The sequence below is a fragment of the Monopterus albus genome, unplaced genomic scaffold, assembly GCF_001952655.1.
Source record: "Monopterus albus unplaced genomic scaffold, M_albus_1.0 scaffold94.1, whole genome shotgun sequence".
NCBI lineage: Eukaryota > Metazoa > Chordata > Actinopteri > Synbranchiformes > Synbranchidae > Monopterus > Monopterus albus.
Window position 1 is genome coordinate 2,361,785 of NW_018127974.1, and position 15,287 is coordinate 2,377,071.

A 15,287-nucleotide genomic window follows, 5' to 3' on the forward strand; every position below is an offset into this window, starting at 1 on the left:
TTGCCCTACTCTGTACCTTTGCAGTGTGGCTGCGCATCCTTTTCCATTCCTTTATTTTCTATTCTGGACTAAGCACATATATTCAGACTTATACTCAGAAATGTTCACAAAATAAAAGAGACTGAACAGACATAATGCACAAATTGTGGCATGAAATCGAATTAGTAAAATTTATAATATCACCATCTTCCTCATACAATGAGGTGGGAAGCTGATATTCAGCCCGTGAGAGCATGTGCCATCTCACCATTGAGCTTGGGATGTGTGTGTGTGTGTGTGTGTGTGTGTGTGTGTGTGTGTGTGTGTGTGGTTTGGGGGGGTCGGTTCCTGTTATGCAAGATGGAAATGAGTTTGCCACGCTTTGCTGTAGCCAAGCTATTTTGGAACGACTCACATCAGAAAACGCTGGGCCGAGCAGGAAAATTAGGTCACTTACATGAGCAGGGCAGTGCCTTCTATCGGGAAGCGAGCGGCTGCGAGGGTTGAGACTAAAGAAATAAAACATGTAGTGGTATTTATTCAGGGCAAGGGGGTATATAGATTTGTGTAAAATGAGCAAGATGCAGGACCTTAGCACAGGCAAAGAAAAGAAGCATTTTAACAAAGACCTGGCAATGACCTGAATACATTGTAGCAATAGAAGGGAAGTGAGAATCCAGCTCTGAGAGCATAGCTTCAAATTTCTCCTGCATTTCAAAGCAGATCACACTACACACTATGGCTTGCTTGTCTGTATGCACAGACCGATGGTGGCACAGAGGGTCTGATTTATTATGCATGGGACTGTGGGGCGCAATTGGTGAAGGGGAAAGAGAAACGATGGCATCCTCCTTGTTAACAGTAAGTATGTGATCCATCCCCCTCGTTAACTGCTAAACTGGGATGAAGGAGTGAAGGCAAAACTTACCCCCCCAACACACACACTTATATTTCAACTAATCATCCAGTAGGACAGGTAAAATACTGTTACAGAGGCTGGGATAACAATGAGACCGACAGGCACCTGCAGTCAGTGTGTGAGCAAAAGGACAGATATGGGGAAGAGACACACAAGATTTTAGGGAGACAGATGTGTGAAGGAGGGGCTGGAGAGAGTATTTGTTCAGAGACAGGACAGAGGGAGACAGGCTGTGATGAAGGAAATGACAGCAGGAGCAGAGGAAGGGCAGACAGGAAGAGGGTTCATGAAGAGAGACAGAGCAACTAGAACTGTGTGTGTGTGTGTTCAGGGAGTTAGGAGGAAGACCCAGAGGTGTCTTGTCAGCGGTTTCAGGGGGCTGTGTCTGAGCAGGCGTCCAGGTGGCAGGTGAATATGCCCTAGTTTAAGAAGCAGCGTCTCTGTCTACTTAAACACTCACTTTGGCTTACTGTACAAGCACACATGCACAGATGTACTGGGACATGTGCACACAGCATGTCAACAAACACACACACAAGAGGATGACCAGTTTTTCTCTTTATCACACTTTCCTATTTAAGACAACACAGAGTCCCTGAGGTGCTACTTTACTTTGCCAAAGCTACGTGGATAACAGTGCACAGTCCTTTGTCTTTGTTACTCCTAGAATAGTGCAATCAAAAGCTTTCATTGTTGTTTAAAATTATTATTAATTTAAATATCAAGCTGTAAACTGCAGCTCTGTCAATGGTTCCTGTTGTAGCTCAAAGCTCACTTTTTGAATTCTTGTAATTCCCAAAAAGTAGCACTAAACTAAATTAAACAAATAAATAAAGTTCTTATCTCTGATGACAGTGAGATTGCGTTCTGTTGTCTAACAGACTGTCAAAAATTCACTCTGCAACCAAGTTCCAAAAAGACTGGACACCAAAACATGGCGATCGATCCAACTCAAACGCACACAACCGAAAGACAGATTATCAAAAGTAAAATGGCCTTTCCATTTCAAAGAACTATTCTGATACCCCCTAAAAAAGAACCAAATCAAAAACAAGCACGCTCAGATTGTTGTCTGACACAATCCTTTCTGCATCTGCGTTTGATTTTCTGAGCTAGTCAAAGTAAGCCATAAGCACTAAGTGGTCAAAACTGAATCCAAATCATTGTTACCCAAACAAAAGCTGTATGTGCACGAAACAAAGCTATCGATCTGCGCTGAGTTTTCCTGGGGGTTTGTGTGGAAGTGTGTGTGTCAATATTTATGCATCTATGTCTGTTTATGTTCCAACTGTTGAAATTGTTTGACTCAACTTGCATGTTTGCACGTGTGTGTCCGCATATGCATACCCACATTTGCACATTTGGTACCGCACGTGTCTGTTTGTGTGTTTGATGAGCCATCAGTCCTAAACAGGGGCTGTGCTGCTGTCATGCAGTGACACCTCTCATTTGCTGCTGTCTCGTGAAGCACAGCTGAAGGCAGAGGTCAGGTCACCCTCACAGAGGCACTGCGGCTCAGAGTGCATCACGTCTGCCTGCCTGCTTGCCCCCAAACATGGCAGCATAGGCCTCAGCCCATCATACGCACACTCATGCATAAAACAATGGTACACGCACAAACTGATCCTTGCCCAAACTCCACGCACCTGCTGTGATTATTTAAATTCTCAGTTCTTTTAAAACATGCATCAAATAGAGCTACTGAGGACACACAACAAACTGCACAGAAAAATTGATTTTACTGTCTTTAACAATAACTGAAACAACACGGTGCGCTCTTTAGCCCCCTCTGCCCTGCACATCATTGCCTCTATGGAACAGTGAAACCATGATGAAGCCTATAATGTATGAGGATGCCTGTAATATGCCTGCTGAGTGTGAATTCAACCCTCCCCCCCAAACTCCTGTAGGCCTTCCATTCGTCTCGACCCATGTCACATGCCGTCATCAATTACCCATTAGACAGTGTAATATTCGCCCAATATTGCCGGCGTGTGACTGGGAGATTTTAGAGTGATCAAAACCGACAAATCTGATTTACAGAGCTAGCATAAATAAGGAAACTGTGCCCTCCCTGATTGCCCTGTTGAATAATGGATGCCTGTTTGGTAATCATTTTCCAATATCACACCACTTTCCCTTAGACCGGTCTAGCAGAGTCCTTTTTTCTTGTCTAGTTCTGCTTTTTCCTTTCTTTCTTCCTCTCATTGCTCATCTTCTTCTCCTATATTACTCCCTGTAAACCTTGACTTGCAGCAATCCCATGAACAGTGTTGGGCCATATGCGTTACTGTAATAATATTACTTCCCCCTGTAACGAGTAGTGTAAAATTTCAGTATTATATTACAGTTACTCCCTCCAAAGACAGCTCAGTGGCTGGAAATACTTTGATTTCCTCAGGATGAAAAGTGATAAGAATCACATTGTGTGCAGGTGAAAAGCATACCCTCAAACCTAAAAGTGATGGCAAGATTTACATATCCCTGCCTCTATGACCCAAAGAATGTGGGGGCTTACTTGACTTTCATTTGTGATGCCACAGTGATAGCGTCATTACTGAGGAGGTGGGTGTTGTGATTGAAACACTTCCTTTTCTGATTCATCTCATTATTGTTTAGAGAAGGAAAATGTCAACAGGTGCCAATGTTGCAGCTGATTCAATTTGTAACACTTTGTGACTAAGCAGGCTGGCTTGAAAACAACTCGGACTTCACAATAAATAAGCAGTAAATGGCTTTAACAGTAATGCAGGTAAAACAATGTATAACGATGTAAAGTTGGCTTGTAGCTGTGCCACATTTGGTCCAAACAATGACAGTCCCAGTGGTTGCAAGTGTTTTATTACTTTGCTTGTGAGCCATGTCAAAGACACATTTCTGAACTATAAATCATTATTCAAATTTTGCATGTTTTATCAAAACTCCATGCTGAGAAATGTCATGATACTTGCCAACCCGTGTATGAGTGACATATCAGGCAAACAGTTCAGTCTGAACATCCAACAGCTGCGCACATCACTGAGCTTCGTGTCAGCACTGAGCTACAGATTGATGGATGGGAGATTTAACTCACTAAACTTGCTAGAATTGGAATCTCTGATATTTCTTCCTCCCTGCCGGTGTGTGTGGGCAGGGTATCAGGGGAATGGATATAGAAAACATTACCATAAACAAGGTTTCGAAAGGGGTACAAAAGATTGAATTGCCTGCTTACGTGCTTCCCTTTCTATGACGGTTTGCAAGCACAACCTTTAGTTTGCACTAAATTAGTCCTAAAACTACATGTAATTGCATGACCACAACACCAGCAGTCTCAAGGTCAGTGCTTTGACAGTATTGTAGCAGTGCTTTAAACAGCTGTTCCTATACTCTTTGTAACAGTCTTCAAGGCACAGTTGCGCCTCTAATGGAAAAAGGCCAAACCAGGTTATGAAAATCCTTATTTACAGCTAGCTGCCTGGCTGTGTGAAGTAGGTCACAGCAGCTCCTGAAATGGAACGAACCTCTCTCACACCGTTTAATACTTTTCTTTTGAATGCTTTCTGCCTTACAATGGTACCAGAGGGAATGACACAAACACAGTGTTTTCACTCCTCCTTAGCGAGAGCGTCTTGACTCTACTGTTAAAAATGTGTCTGCACCCTGTGGGAAAGTCCAGCTCTTACCTGACAAAACAGCAAAAATAGACAGCAACCTGTAAATCTCAGCTGAGGACAGAGGTCTAGCTATTAATATGATTAGATACATTCCAGGAGTTGTATTTCCAAGTAGATGACTGGAAGCACAGCCCAGATTAGGTAGGATAGTATAATATATGATAACAGGTCAGGCAAGCTAATATAACGTAACGCTAATCTAACCTAGTCTAGCACTTTACGCTCATTTTCATACACCCAGACATTTGCAACTGCTACAGTACGTCTGATGCTGCTGGATGGGTGTGGGGCCTGGGGTTTAGGTGAGTGTTGTCCCTCGGGTGATGGATGCCTGTGGGAGGCTGTTATGCCACAAGGTGAAAATGTCCATTAATCAGCCGCACTCCCTCCACTGCCATGGCTTTCCCATTACCAGCGCGCTCCAAGCAGCCTGATTGGTTTTTAATTGGCCTGCCCGCCAGGAGATAGATCATGTTTTCCCTGCAGAAAGGCACAAAGGTGTGTGTGTATGGTGGAGGGCACCTATTCTATCTCTAGAGGGAAACCCACATCAAGTGTTTCTATTTTGCAAGGGTAACAAACAATAAGATCTAGGTGATAATCCGACACACGTAATATTATTAGTTTTTCCAGTAACTAGCAATGCAACCTTTCTTTCTTAAATTTCACTGGGGTCATGACAGTTATCAATTAAGCAAGCGATTACGAGTACTGTTAAGTACATCACTCTACATGCAAGATTAAAATAGGAACATCCAAACTTGACACCTTAAGGTGTTTTCAAATACAAGAGTATAAAACAACAACTTTAATTTAGTTTAACAAGTCACACACAGGAGAACAATGTAGTTATCCCAGAATTTCAAGGTAAGCGCAGTTGTCACTGTAGTTTCTGTAGCTGTAATTCAATAACTGTACTGACCTTTAAAATGAATAAGGCTGAGAATCACCACTGATTCTCTGAATGGATTCAATTCAGATTCACAACATTTCCATTCAATTTGATATCAATTCAGTTAGGTTTATTTCAGACATTCCAGACATCTGCCTTTAAGTTCGATGGTGTCTTCAGCGGAGCAGCCTCTGCCACGTCAGGGCTCTATGCTAACATTGATTTTTAGGGGCACTTGTGGGGTACAGTCAAATGTTTTGGGGCACAGTTACTTTTTTAAAGAAATAACATTATGCATCTCTTTTATAAACATTTAACATTAAAAATAGTTTGTATAATGCACAGGAGGAAACTGATGAATAAAAAAGACTGCTAAAGAATTCTGAAACATAAAACGTAGCCTACGTCCCTTGGGACCCTGCAGAGACCAGGGGGCGCTGTGCTGCAAAATGCATCCTTTTCCAAACAGCAGAGTTTACTAATTAATTTTACTATTTGAAAATAGAGTTGGAGTATTACAACAATTTATTCTATTTGAATTCAGAATCAAATAAAACATTCAAATCTTTTCCTGCTTCTCTTGCTGCCCTACCAACACACTCAGAGCACCACAGACAGATTCCTTGTGTGTTTACACATAGTTGGCCAATAAACCAGATTCTGAATCAGTAAAGGAATCCACTCTAACAAAATTATTTTAAAAAAGCCATGATCAGCACTGGCTAAAACTGAAAAGCTGCTGCTGCGGGTTTATTAAATATTATTTTAAAAGAATATATTCATAGTTTAACACTTTTGATTCAAACTGACACCAAAACCCGTCTGGAGACTCACAGTCACTTACAGCCAGTGTCAAATGTTACAAGAATCATGTAGAGAACACAAGTTTAATTAACTATGATGATTTCTAGAAGAGCACATGACACAGAAATGTCTGAATATAAATTATGTTTAGATTATATAGTTGTTAGGTAGGTAGGTAGGTTGTTATTGACACAACTCAGTAACAACTTCTATGATGCTTTCATTCGTGAAGTAGAAAGACTTGATCAGAAACACCTTTTAATACGTCCACAACTATAAAGTGGACTCACTGGGAGCTGTGGTCCTGACTCCAGTCAGCCTAACGAGCTCCACATAGTTAACCAAAGATATAAAGGCCTACGTTTAGACGCTGTCTGAACATGTATAAAGAACACGTATAAATTGTTTAATAATAGCTTCATACGCATGAACCAAGGTGGGCCATCACCTAGCAGTTAGCCATTAGCTGTTAGCCTAAGGAGCTAGTTACTATATGTGGGCGGTGGACGGGAGTCCGCGGGCAAAGCTGAAGTGATCGCTGCTCTGCAAGTGTGAGCTCGTTTAGCGGGTGGGCTATTTTGATAAATTGCTCTGATTGGCTTTTTACTCGCGGAGGTTTTATTGCACGTACAGTGGGGGATAGGTGTTTTCACCTCCATTAATATGTTTCAGTGACTCCCCCTCTGTCCACCGCGGCGTCTCAGCTACTCTCTGCTCCATGTGTCCGGCAGAATCGGCACCGCTCTGAGTCAGTCGCACCTGTGTGCCCAAATAATTTTTGACATTCACACACTGATTTTTACACACACCCTTGAGCCCTGCATGTCGATTCACCTGAGGATGATTCCCCACACGCTGCCGTGGCCACATGTTGCACTAAGGTCTCAGGTGTTCCGCGAGACTAACAACAGTGGTCAGTTTGCTCCATAGTCACAGTGGTGGTCCCTGGGCCACAATCAGTTAAAAACCCCTGTATTAAAAGATCGATTTCAGGAATTTATGAATCAATTTTGGTTCATTTAAATGAAGATTGATTTTAATGGGAAAACCAAATTTTAAACCCAGTCCTAATATGCATTCTTTTTGAGTAGTTTTACCTTGTCTGTGTCAAAGCTGCAGTATTTTGGTTATTAAATAGAACAGCACCAAAAGGCAACAAGTTAGCTTTTCCAGGGCCGTTTTCCAAATCATGAATTTGTGTCTGAGTGGTGATGAATGTGCCATAATTAATCGGCTAGATCAGCAGGCGTGGCAATGAATGTGTGAAGGACAGGAGAGCAACTAAATCTTACACCAAGTAGACGTCAGTATTGACATTGTGTCTGCTCAAATAGATCAATCCCCTCTCTGCCCTAGCCTGACCATGTCATTCAGACTCACTGGAAGAACACATTGATTCCCTACAATATTGCCACACAGGTTCACAAGGACATGCTCACAGCACGACCACAGACTGGTCCTTCCTGTGCAAGAGAGGAAGAAAAATAAATAATAAAAATGTATTTATGAAGAAATGTTTAAATTAATCCAGAGGCTGCCTAATCGATTTATGCTGTGCTGTGATTCATCAGAAGGAAACGACAGTAGACACCCTCCATGGTGTTGGCAAATATGCTGCGGCCATCAAGGGCAGGTTATGTTAGAAGGCCAGCCTGTAAGCCTGACTTAGCCTCTACCACAGGGTGAGAGGGTGAGCTGCACTGTGTTGGGGAGATAGGCTCCTGGTGTGGAGCTGGAGGTAACATAATATACCGGGAGCCGCATCCAGTAGAGCTGGGGCTGTGGATGTGTTTCTTTCAGAGACTAGGTGTGTACAGGGATGTAATTCAAGGTTAAATCATTCTCACCAGTTGACTGGTGGAATTCACTTTTGGGTTAAAATCCATAAGTTGTGTCATAATAATATTTGACTAATATACTGTAAGACTGTGTTGCATTGTACAGTATGTGTTTGTTTCTATTAACTTTCTATTAATACATCTGTTTTGTCTTCTACAGCAGCTGCTTCCTTTCCTTTCACATGCTGGTAAATATGGGGTGTAGCATTTATTATTATTACAGCTGTTTTCTATAACCAGTATATTAGTGGGACATTTTGTCTCAGCAGAGTAGAAGGGCAACGTTCAGGGCAACTGATGGCATCGTTCAAATTTCAAATTAAACATTATTAATATGTACTAAATGGACCAACTATTCAAAATATATTTTAGGATATTTTCATATGTCAAGGCACTAGTAAAAATGGCCACTACAGCAGAAATGGTCTAGCATGACTGCAGAGTCATGCCAGAGTAATATACGGCTCAGACATGATAGGAATAACATGTGGATTAGAGATCTAGCCACTCAACATGGAGGATAATATTAGCATCATTGCCCGTTGCATGTAGGTGGTTCCCAGGAGGATTTCTGCTGCTCATTCATTAGGCTGCTGAGGAATTAGGGACATACAGTATCTCCTATGCAAGGCTAGAGTAAAACCTCCCACCCATTCATCCATCCAGACTCAGTCTGTGGCCATATATGTTACTGCAAATTTCTACAGGTTTTCTTTGTTACCCTACACTATATTAGACATTACAGTACATTTAGACATAAATAAGATGAATTCTTCCAATTTGGAACAATAAAAAATGCACAAGAGGGTACTGCACACAGAGGCAGGGAAAAGTTGGCACACATTACAGTACCAAAGTACAGTGCATCAGTATGTTGTTATGACCTTACAGTCCATATTCAGCAATCCCACCAACACCCAATTTCCTCTCCCCTCCAGCTTTGACTAGACTCCTGTGATTATGAGGGGCTGGGTTCTTCTACTTTCACACCAGAGGGAGAGAGAGAACACGCGCATGTGTGTGTGTGTGTGTGTGTGTGTGTGTGTGAGAGAGAGAGAGAGAGAAAAACGATGGGAGGGGGAGGGGGGTTCCCGCAATGTTGGTCTCAGTAAGACCCGGGTACCGTGCTTTCCCTCTATAATTTAATCACATTCAGCTGTCTCCCTGTCCTCGCCTCGCTCAGCAGAGCGCATCAGGCACCGCGGTGGCACATACATGAGCGCACACACACACACACGAACACAGTTGCACACGTTCTCAGCACACCAACACAAGTCTGCCCCTAACAAGCAAGACATTTCCTCCTTCTTCTGGATAGGAAACTTCCCAAAGAACATGGCTTCATCTCCTGCCAACCAGCTTGTCCTGACTGTCTTAAGATGCAGGGCACTGAAGTGCAAGACCTCATTATTCTTACTGTGTGGCAGAAACAGGCATCCAAACATTAAATACAATGTGAAAATCCTGTGAGGAAGGAATGAGCTGCACTGTTCACCAGCATCTCTTTAATAATGTTTTTAAGAAAAAAGATTGTAATCAGACTGAATCTATTACTAAAGACTTACAGATAAAAAATGGATACTGTTATAAGAAGACTTTTACTGCACCGAAGTTGGTTTCTTGTCATAAAATAATCTTCTTGGCATAGGAAAAACACTGGTAAAATCCCCACGTCTCCATCATTTGATGACATAAGAAACATTCATTCTGACACACTTTGGGCAAAAGACAGTAGACACAAGTAGCTCACTGTGTATCAGATCTTTGTTTGTCTTGACAGAATGAAACATGTTGCAATGCATCGCCCTTCTGCTGTGTGTATACAGTATTGTATATGCCACCCACGGGAGCACACACAGCCACACACAACAACATCTGCATAGTCTTTTCTTAAGCGCAAACCAGAAAAACATTGTGTGTGGAATGAAATAAAGACTGAAGAGACTAGTGCACATGTGTTTTATTTATATCTCCAACTACTGTACATCCAACTCAAGTGAAAAGTTAACTGTATTTGAAGTTGGAAACTCAAGCCAACTTCAGATTCTCTCCTGCCCCTCCCTCATTCTCTTGCCTGTCTGCTTCCACTACTTCTAATTGTTTTCTGGCAGTCACAGCGCCCACCTTCCCTGGATGCCAGACAGTGTCCTCACTACCTTCCAGACCTCAGAGTGATAGCAAAAAGAACATGTCGCACAACAGGGGAGACTGACTTTGGCAAAGAATAAAAGCACTTAAAAAGCCATCAAATCTCACATTGGTTTATGACAGTAATAAGTAAGTAATATAGTAATTAAGAGCTAAACAAATGTATAGTAATAATAATGTTACCAAATAAACACTATCCTATTTTCCAACACAGCAGGAGTTTGCAGTGTAGCATTATCCACAGTAGGAGCGCAAAACTTACAAAGCCAACTTTTAAATGGGTGCTTCTATTGCATTACTACTTCTACATGCTTCTTTGTGAAATTTAAAAAGATTTATGCATAATTCGATGGTATTCAAACTGATAATTTCCAAGAGGTAAAGCGATTCTAGACAGTGTAACATAAACATAACATTAGTCATCGCAGAGCAACACGACTGGAACAGTGATGAACTAACCAAACCCATTAGGTCTCAGCCAGCTGGTACTTTTTCTTATTGAAGTCACTGCACCAGTACCATAACATCACACCACTAAACCTACCTGAACAATAAAGCAAAAAAACTACGTAGAATTCAGGCAAATATTTTTGGGTCATTCCACGCAGATCTTATCTTAGCTCGATTAGAATGAACATTATACCGTCAATGCCTTCAATCAATGGAAAGGCTAAGCATAAACAAGTACAAGTTACCTACCAACTGCAGTCTTCTCTTTAAACTTTTCCTCCTGCTCTCCAGAATGCGCTTCCTCTCCTGTTTTCAGTCTTTCCTTTGCTTCTCTCCCAACTCACTTACTGTGCTCACTGCAAAGTTGTGCTTTCCTCCTGCATGCAAATCATTTTTACGACTTGAGAGATGACTGGGAATGAGGGAAGGGAGAAAGGATGACAGAAGGGTGGAGGAGTAGCGATAATGGTTGGAAGGCAGGCGACCAATGGGCCTGAAGCCTAATGGAAAAAAGGAATCAGGACACACCAATGAGGCGCAGCCTGGACAGAGAGCGAGGACGAGAGAGAGAGAGAGAGAGATAGCAGGGGAAGCAGGCGAGAGAAGAGAAGGAGGGATGGCGAGAGCACAGCCAGGAGGAGACGGTGTAACGTAGACTGAGAAAGACACTGAGGGAGAGGGAAAGCACACAGAGATATAACGAGATAGAGCGAGACAGAGAGAGAGAGAGAGATGTGCATAGCGGATGCGCATGGTAGGTGGAAAGAGACAAGCATCCCAAGCGAGATGGAGAGACTGCACATCAGAGAGTACAAAGAGAAAGAAAAGCTAAAGAAAGAAAGAGGCAGAAAGAGGAAGGAAGAAAGGGAAAGAAGGAAGGAGCTGACTTACCCGGATACTGCTAGTGGCATCCTTCACACACTGCCTCGCAGACTCCACACACATACACATGCACCCACCCCAGCAATAGAGGCACACGCCGTGCTGCCGCTGAGACTAACCAATAGCAAAAACAACAAAGGAGAGGACTGCCAAAGCCGACCGGTATACCCTAAAGCAATTGTGTGTGTCAGTATGTGTGCGTTTGCATGCAGGCATGCATGTGTGTGTGTGTGTGTGTGTGTGTGTGTGTGTGTCTAGGAGAAAGGGTGGGAGTGTGTATAAGCATGTGTTTATGCTTGGAGGAGAGGGAGAGAAGGTGGAAGGCAGCTCATACGCTCTGTCTCCTTCCTCAGTCCTATAAGCTGAACTATTTTCCTCCTCTCTCCTTGAATATTTCTCTTTGTGTAACTCGCTTTCTGTACACTGTGCAAGTATGTCGTCCAACAGTCAATATGTTGTCCCCCCCACCCCCACCCCCCACCTGCTCTCTCTCTGCCTGCTAATGTGCCCTCCCTTCCCCTTCTACCTCTTATACATTTATTCAGGGCTGCAGACTATCTGCTCCCAGAGTCAGTTCTTCCCACGGGCCTGGGGTAGAGATGCAGCGAGGGAGGGCAGGGAAAGTGAAAGAGAACAGAGTGATGGTGGGGATGATAGTGTTCCATGTGGAACATGTGCAGTGCATTTATTTCAAATGGAAGAGACAAATTTGTGCCTTTAAAAAGACAAAATGAGCTCCACTTGTGGTTCAGTGCACATTAGCTGGCCTGGGATCATTCAGAGAGTTGATGCAAACTTAAAGAAAGTCTCATGCTGATCGCTGGCTTGCTGTTAATTAACGCTTTTTCTCCTCAATTCCAGGCTTCGAGGCTGGCTGAGCACCAGAATTAAGAGCGCAGAAGATAGATGAGTATTGAAACAGGCTAGCTGTAGCAATGTGTTCAGTGATGAGCACTGCTCCTGTAACCGGGGTATAATAATTACACAGAATGTAACCGGGATGTAATAATTACACAAAATGTAACCGGGATGTAATAATTACACAGAATGTAACCGGGATGTAATAATTACACAGAATGTAACCGGGATGTAATAATAACACAAAATGTTTTGGTTCATGTGCAAGTTAATTCACATGCCTGGTCAGGGATACCTCCATTCCACTAGGGCTCGCAGCTGAGCCATGCTTTTCTTTGTTGGTAGCCGGGTATAAAGAGGGGTCGCGCACCTCTTCCGCTCTCTTTCCTGCATGGTGTCGAGTGGAAAGAGGTGAGCGCTCCATCCATTTGTTACTATTTTACTTTTATTGTCCATCCTGGGTCGCATGGGTAAACTTGTTTTGTGCTTTTGTTTAGGAGCGAGCTGAGCACTCACTGGAGGCTATCTGTTTTATGTTTTTTTATCTCTGTGACCAGCAATAAAGGGCCCCATTGAATAGCAAATGTGTCGGTCCATGTGTCCCAAGCAAACACAACGCATCACGGCCAGTTACCAGAGGGACAGGCGAGATGGCGGGGACTAAGAGGACAGCTTAGAGACTCAAAGGCGACCGGTTACACGTGGTGCCGTGACCCGGATGTGATCCCTGATCAACTCCGCTCGACATCGGATTGCTGTCGACGCTTCGCCGCTTCGTCTCAACTGTGCTCCGCGAGGAACGCCGTCTTGATGGACCACCTCGTTTACCCTTTGGTTAAGGTTTGGTTTGGACTAAAGTAGAAATTATGAGGCTGTTGAAGTAGTGCTTTGTGAGAGAAGTTAATATTTTATTTCGTTTGGGGATTTGAAGGCATTAGTTGTTCATATATTCTCTAAAAAAAAAAAAAAAGAGAGAGAAGGAAAAATAAATATTCATTTTTTTTCTTTTTCCCTGTGACATTTACAGTTATGCAGCTAACATGTCCAGAAGAGGGATTAGAGAGTTGTGATATGCCCACTCACCATGCAACTGGGCTGGGAAGAGGTCAGCTGCTTACCCCTGGTTTTGGCAGAGGGAGGCTGGCATCCGCCTATGCTGGTAATGTGGGTGGACTGTCAGTTCTCCCACCATTGGAACCAGGTAAAGGTGGTTGTGCAGTCAGATGCGAAACCCCCTCCTTACTTTGAAGGTAACCATAAAGATGTTTTCCCCATCAGTGAATGGGAGGATATGATGAAGTGCTACTTGCAGAGGGTGAATTGTAACACACATGATGAAAGGTTCACTCTGTTAATGTCCAGACTCACTGGGAGGGCCAGAGATGTGGTTAGGGTGTCTTTGCGCTGTAGGCCACCTTTGCGCTGTTAGCCGACCATGACATAGACGGGTGTGAGGTAGAGCCTGAGTGGAAAGCGAGGCTAGCTGAACTGTTATTGACTTACCAGGATGTGTTTTCTAGAGACAAACTTGACTGTGGCGAGGCGAAGGGATTTGTCCATCGTCTCCATCTCACGGATGATTGCCCATTCAGGCTGCCGTACCGCCGTGTGCCCCCTGCTCACTACCATAAGCTGAGGGAGGTACTGACAGACATGGAGATGAAAGGCATCATTAGTAAATCCACAAGCGAGTACGCGTCACTGCTGGTGATGGCATGGAAGAAGTCGGGAGAATTGAGGATCTGAAACGATTTCCGCTGGCTGAACGCCAGAATGGTAAAGGATGCTCATCCTCTGCCCCACCAGTCGGACTGCCTTGCTGCTCTGGGTGGTAATGTCTTCTTTAGCACCATGGACCTTACATTGGGGTTTTACAATATTCCCCTTGTGGGATATTAAGCTGTGGGAGACATTACAACTCAAGTACTAACACTGTATTCTATGCACATATAAAGGAATAGGCACTGTAGTTGAAAAGTTAGCATCTTCTCCTATGCACTTATAAGGGAATATAACTTGCACTCAGATTGAAGCATCAGCACTGTCTTAGTTGAATGTCCTAATAAGGAGTATAACCTTCTGCATGATGCTTACCATCTTTGGAGGCATGAAGTTTTCCAGTCTCCTACGCTATCTGGACGACCTTTTGGTCTTTGCCCCTTCGGAGGGGGAGGCCATTAGGCGACTGGAGATTGTTTTCTCCCGCCTGCGCTCCAGTAACTTGAAGCTTGCACAGAAGAAGTGCCATTTCCTCAGGCGCTCGGTCAAGTTTCTGGGTCACGTGGTGGACGCTGGCGGTGTAGCAGTTGACCAAGATAAGGTGAGTGTCATCTCCAGTTTCAAGAAGGAGGACCTCATGGAAGCTGATGGTTGCACACCGTCGCAGAGGAAAATAAGATCTTTTCTCGGGATGGTGATGTTCTATCAGCATTTTATACCAGGTTGTTCAAGGATAGCTAAACCTCTGTTTGCATTGACTGCGGGTCAGAAGAGGAAACAGAGGGGCAGTGCAGGTCGTGGGAAGGCTGGAACTTTCCGGGAATTGGCCCCTCGGGATTGGACCCCCGATTGTGAGAGGGCGTTTGAGGAGCTAAAGGACGCACTTCTCAATTGTGTCATGCTGGCTCATCCCGACTTTGAGAGGCCGTTCCTGCTGTCCACTGATGCGTCCACGGATGGTCTTGGCGCTGTATTGGCTCAGGTACCGGTTGGCGAAGAGACGGCCAGACCCATAGCTTTTGCTAGCAAATCCCTCAGTAGAAGTCAGGCCCGGTACCCGGCGCACCGACTCGAGTTTCTGGCCCTAAAGTGGGCCGTATGTGACAAATTCAGCCATTGGCTGAAAGGCCATCGGTTCACCG

The 15,287-nt window shown here is 43.7% G+C and overlaps 1 protein-coding gene across 1 annotated transcript in view; it reads right to left on the reverse strand.

Annotated features, from left to right (window-relative positions):
• Nucleotides 1–12,930, reverse strand: part of myt1lb (myelin transcription factor 1-like, b) — a 101,173-nt gene extending 88,243 nt beyond the window's left edge. Inside the window, 1 exon segment of the mRNA XM_020608562.1 lies at nt 11,578–12,930. The gene's annotated coding sequence lies outside the window, so the exon portion shown is untranslated.
• Nucleotides 12,931–15,287: the final 2,357 nt, after the last annotated feature.